Here is a 6,000-nt window from a genome sequence, read left to right as displayed (position 1 = left end):
AAGCTGCGTGCGTGTGGCGGGGGAGTGGAGGGTACAGCCAGACGGAGAAAGGAAGGAAGCCGAGACGCAGCTGGCGCGCTTCACAGCCCTGCCCTCGGAACACACCCTGTGGGCGGGAATGCTGAGTGTGGAGCGGGAGAGGCGCGCGCGCCCTCAGCCTCCTGGGACGCGCCTAGCGGTGCCCCGGGCGCCTTTCCAAACGTGCCAACACTGGGACGGGCAGAGGCGGCGGCGGCGGCGGCGGCGGCAGCCCTGGGCTACTGCGCCTGGCTTGACCGCCTCAGCCCGCGGACGCTCCTGTCGTCGTCGTCGTCCCTCAATGCCCTTCTCTTCAGACGGCAGCGGAGCGCCCGCTTCCCGCTCGGCGGCGTCCTTCCCGCCTCCTTCCCTTGCTATAATAAAACCGCCGGAGGGGGTGGAGAAAGGGCGAATGCTGCGACGCCGGCTGTGAGCCGCTCGGAGTCCCTCCCCTCCGCGCCTTATTCCCCGCCCTCGTCGCCCGCGGCTGCCTCCATTCACAACCGAGGAGGAGGAGCCGCCTCGACGCGTAGAGACGAGACCGCTTTGCTATGCAGCCAGCCCTGCCAGTTTCAGCCGCCACCGGCAGCACCTTTTCGGCCCGCTCCTGAGATCGCGGCAGCCGGCGAGGGCGCAACTCGGCTTCCCGCGCCATTTCTCGGCCGCCACCGTCGCCGCGCGCTCCTTTCCCTTCCTTCTCTCTCCCTTTTCCACCAGCTGCTGCAGCTGCTGCTGCTGTCACCGTTTCACCAGGAACTTGACCGGGCACAGGCGGGGTGAGTAACCGGGGTGACCCCCAGGCAGAGGTTTCTCCCGCAGCCCCTCTGCCCTTTCTTTCTCCTCCAGCTTCTATACAAAACAAAGTCGGCTAGATCGCCTTGCTAGGATGCCCTCTTGAGCGGGAGGGTTGGAAGGCTCATCCGGAGAGCGTGAGGTGGGGAATCGGGGGTGGGTGGGGGAAGCCCCGGGAACACGCGGTTCCGGTTCGCCCACATCTCTTTCTCTGGCTGGCTGGCTTTTCCGCCCGGCCCGGCCGCCTTCTCACTGGGCGAACATGTGCTCCGGACCTCAGCCACATGCTACGCGAGGAATCCATTTTGCGAGCAGCGTGGTGCATGATGCAATATTTATAGTGTAAGTCACGGCGTAGAGGAAGTCGGAAGGGACGCCCTGCCTAGGTAGATCGAATCGGGGATCATGCGGCTGGGGTGGGAGTGTTCAGATCGCCTTTTCGTTTCTTCCCCCCCCCCGCCCCAATTCCACCATCCCCTTCCCACATTGCGATTTCCAGAGGGTGGGCAAACTCTCCCCTTCCCCAACTGCGCACCGCAGGCATATGATGGGCTGATCTAATTTGTCTTTGGGGATGAAAGGCGTCCTGCCTTAAATGGCGCTTTTTTTGGTTCACAAGTGTGTGTGTGTGTGTGTGTGTGTGTGTTGTTGCGGGAGAGGCGAGACATTACTACAGTGCATTTCCGTCTTTGGTCTTAAGTGTTTATGGAGGGGACTGCCCCAGGACTACAGCATTAGCATCTCTCATACTTTGGCTCGAGATATCCTTCTGATGCAATTCACCTACGGATTACATTAGAAGTAGTGAGCCAGTTATTTACGGTAAAGAACCTTCTTGGCCTTCCTTGCCAATAATAGCAAGGGAGCAGAGAGGTAGGGCTAAATAAATCCAAGGCATAAGATGTGTAGGAACTGCTGCTCAGACTCCTGTGCTGAATTCTCTGTTTTTAGGTATCTGTTCTTCCATTTTTTGGGGTGTGTAATCAGATATTCCTCCTAGGTGCTAGATTCCTTGCTGCTTTTAAAGAAACCTGAAAACTAGAACACAAGCAGTTGTAATGAAGCCCAGATAAGGCAAGGCAGAGTGCTTGTGTTTGCCCAGCATTTAAAGCCATAAAGTTGGTTTCAGTGACTTTTGCCTACTGCCTCTAAACTGCAGTGGAAATTTTGAATGTGATTTGGAATGCACAGATCCAGTTTGTTTGCTTAAGTTTCTAAGGGAAATTGCTGCTGTTAGGGGCAGGAAATCACATTAGGATAGTATCAAGGGATTGTTAATCACCCTTGATGTCTGATGGCTTTTTAAGCTAGCTGTTGTTGCTAGTTACTATAGTGGAAATATGCCACATTATTTATTTTTAAGAGTGAATGTACTGTACTTTCAAGAATCACAGTTGCGCCAACGTAAAAGGAACAAGCCCTCATCAAATCCCTTCTAAACTCTTTGGCAGGTTTGCACTAACAGGGTGTCATTTGAAAGCCAATACTTATGCAACTTTCATTTTTGCAAAGTTACTTATGGTGCTTGGATTCAAATTCTGAAGTCTTGCAAGTAACCCATAGCGCTCTACTGCCAGACCAAAAGCTGCCTAGATAATCTGATACCCGAGCTGCGACACCGCTAAACAAGTGGAAGCCAGAGGAGAACTTTGCCTCACAGTTACTTTTAAGCGGCTGGAGGATACTCTTGGCTTGTGGGAATTGGGTCATAAGGGTATAAGCAGCCACGTCATCAGAATATTGCCCTTTCTAGGTCAGGATTTCATATCAGAAACCCAGTGTGACTCTTCAGGTCTTCAGCAAGGGTATGCTATATTCTGCAATTTCCTTTAAACTGAAAATTCTGGGGAATGACGGTACCGTGTCCGCTATGAAAAGCACATGCTCCTTTTCTGTTTGTATCTTAATATCATTGTGTATCTTTTAAGTTGTCCAGTTTTTAAAACAGACTTGTTTTCAATTACAGGTATTCTAGTTTTTTTTTAATAAAAAAAAATTGATAAAACATTAACTTGCGTTGAGTTTGCGTTGCAATCTGAAGCAATGTTTAAAGTTGTTCCTCTTCTTGGTTTGCTGCTAAACTTTGCATGCTTTGTTGAAGCCAGAGTCACTGGATACAAATAACAAAGCAGGGCTAGCGCTTGGAATGTTTTAGTAACAGGTATCCAAAGTTTCACATACATGCTTGGCCTGGTCAACATTCCTTCTCCTTTGGCCACAGCGAACTGGTTGGGTTGTAACATTGCCATAGCCTTGTTTTGTGAGAACAAGCCTTATGTTTATGTTCTTCCTCCTTCCTCCAGTGTTGTCACGAAGAAGAGATCAGAAGCTTTTGATTCTGTTTAGATGCAATTTAGCATTGTGTCTGAACCTGACAAACTTCACAATGATTGGACACAATTACAAGATTACAATTTCTAGTTAATCAGGAACGGAAATCTTAAATCTCCTTTCTTCATCTGTGTGTGATGGGGAGTAGGGGGGTTCATACAAGCCCAAGGCATGTAACAACAAACCATAGTTTGTTAAATCTGTACCGTGCCTACAATATTAGCGGGTACCAAAATTTCGCAACTCCTGGAATGACCTCACCTGATGCTGAGATAATAAATAAAAGCAGTGTTAAGTGTGTGAACTGCTTCAAATTAATGAAAGCTTCCCTCCTTTTTATTACTTCTGCAATTATGATTCTTTTTATAATGATTATAAAATAATTATGGTGTAATTATATGAGAACAGCTTTGTTTCCACTTGCCTTTTGAGACATTTTGCCTGCAGATGCTTTCTTAGGAACCAATTCAAACAATGTTTTCTCACTCATTAGAATAATCTGTTCAGATGAGCAACATAGCACATGAGCTACTAGGTTGTGCGGCTCAAAGGAGTATCTGAAATCTCCAGTATTCATTTCAGAATGTAAGGCGATTCATGTGTTACGATGATCACACACAAATGGGGCTGTTCACCATACTGTCAGCTGTGTGCTTGCCTGAGGAGCAACTGGCCTCAGGTGTGTTTTGTTTCTTTGATGTTGGCATGGGTCTTCTATAACTGCTCCAAGGAAGAAGGTGTGGGGGAACTAAAACAAGAAGATATGATAAAATAGGAAATCTTGATGAGGCATTCTGGCAGGAAATGCGCATCAACCTGTACAGTGTTGGGACATGCAATAACCCTTTCAGTCTAGTTATGTCTTTGTTTGCTGAGAATTAACAGTGACCAGGTATATTGAGAATGTAGTTTTGGCTCTCCTCCTAATTAGCTGATTAGCCTTCTGTGAAAGTGACTCTTTCCCTACTCTGCTTACTTGTCTCATTAACTCTTCCTGCGTCAGTGCAGCCTGTTGGAACGCTGGGTCCTGTCCTGCCTTTACAGTGACCTCCCAATTCAGCCTTTAATTTTCTTTTCTTTCATGCTTTTGTTTGGGTTTGTTTTCCTTCCCATTATAGTGTTTCAGCTGTTGGAAACAAACTTGGTGATAGGTAAAGGATTAAAACAGAGAGTCTGCATCTCACTGCCACTTACTATTATGCCAGCATGCATAAGGATGTAGGAAGCTGATGCACACTGAGGCAGATGGTGGGTCTAGCTAGCCTGGGATTGTCTACACTAGCCTTCCCCAAACTGGTGCCCTCCAGATGTTTCAGACTACAACTGCCATCAGCCTTAGCCAGCAGGCTAGTCTATACTGATGGGCAGCTGGGTTCCAGGCAGGTGTCTTTCCTAGCCCTATGTAGACGAACCTAGGACATTCTGCATGCAACTCATGTGCTCTAGAGTTGAACTATGGGCCTCCCTATAAATATCTACATGTTGATGCAGAGCCAGCCCAGGGTGCTTTGCCGCTTGAGGCAACCCCCGCTCCTGGTGCCCAGCAGTGCCTCTGCCACCACGGATGTGCCCCACTGCTCTTGTGCAGTGTTAGAAACTCAGATATATGAGCTAGCTGCCAATTGGCCCCTTAAACCAGGGTTGCAGTTGCCAGAATGGAATGCCTCATTTTTGGGCCAGAGGGCTCGAAAGTCATATTTTTTTAATATGACTTTTGAGTTCCTGAAATTCATTCTGATTGTGCAGATAAAATATAACGGATAGCATTCATTGTGTGTTGTTAGTGTGTGAAAACAGCCAAGATTCAAGGATCCCTAGGCATGCTCCTCCAGATGGGGCAGATGGCAGGCACCATCTTGAGGCCCAGGCATTTTCACTTGGTCACAAGTGGCCATCAGCCAGGTGCAAAATGCACCTGATGAATTTTGAGCACTGTTCCTGTGGGCATGGCCTGCCGCTCCCGTTCCCCCCTCCTTCTCCTTGGGTGCACGCCACTGCTACCATGGCGTGTGAGGGGGTGGCAGCAAAGTTGAGGGGCACTTTCCTTGGGTCCAGATCTGCCGCCAGAGTCAACCATGTTGCCTTGCTTTATGGCCCTGTGTTAATACCTGGTTTCAAACTGGAGACCTTTTGTGTGTTAGAAAACACACCAGGGTCAACAGATGCAAATACATTTTTCTGTAGAACCTTGTTTTCTCTGTAACCAGTAAACAGGGAACCTCATTAGTGGGCAGCTAAAGCTAGTGGGGCTGGGAGATTCTTGCAGGAAAACAGCCACATTTGGAATGACTTAAGGTGGGTTCCATACAGCGCTGCGATGCGTAGGTAAGAGTTTGTATTTTATGCAGAGATTTAGTTTGCTTTGTGCTGGGGGTGACTTACTTGAAACAGCTTGCTTCAGTCTAGGCACTTGTATTCACTGGGAAGCAAAGTTTGTTCGGTGGGATCACTGCATTTCTACAAATACAGATAAGCACAGTCTTCTCCTTTCTCAAACAGTTGAACTTGCAACTGGTGACCTTTTAGGTAAAGATCCTCTCATTTTCTGCTGGGAGAAGAGCAGCATTCTTGAGAATCCTCAGTCCTTGATACCTGAGTTGTGAAAGTCCTTGCTTGGGCAATACGTGCTCCCTCCCCCTTGAGTAAGTGCTGTAAAACTTGCTTTAAGAATAGGGAAAAGGCAGATCTCATATAATTTCTACCATGGATCTAGGGAAGTGGTGGAGAACCTTTTCTGGCTGGTGGGCCAGGATACTTTTCTCCACCCCCTGGTGGAGCCACCCACCTGTCAATCAACTGGCATCACACTTTGAAGTCCTGATTGTCTGCAGCCACCACTCTCCTATTTTGAGCTTCTAG

The 6,000-nt window shown here is 48.3% G+C and overlaps 1 protein-coding gene across 3 annotated transcripts in view; it reads left to right on the top strand.

Annotated features, from left to right (window-relative positions):
• The first annotated feature begins 260 nt into the window (after positions 1–260).
• Positions 261–6,000, top strand: part of SLC7A1 (solute carrier family 7 member 1) — a 37,418-nt gene continuing 31,678 nt past the window's right edge. The window contains exons 1-2 of one of the 3 annotated variants that reach the window (XM_081004127.1): positions 261–794; positions 2,564–2,615. The gene's annotated coding sequence lies outside the window, so the exon portion shown is untranslated. Of the gene's footprint in view, positions 795–1,044; positions 1,153–2,563; positions 2,616–6,000 lie in introns of those variants that run through there. The other 2 variants (XM_081004126.1, XM_081004128.1) reach the window with 2 other exon arrangements.

The sequence above is a fragment of the Podarcis pityusensis genome, assembly GCF_964106645.2.
Source record: "Podarcis pityusensis genome assembly, chromosome: 4".
NCBI lineage: Eukaryota > Metazoa > Chordata > Lepidosauria > Squamata > Lacertidae > Podarcis > Podarcis pityusensis.
Note: the sequence above shows the minus strand (reverse complement) of the source record. Positions and strands in the feature narration are given on the sequence as shown.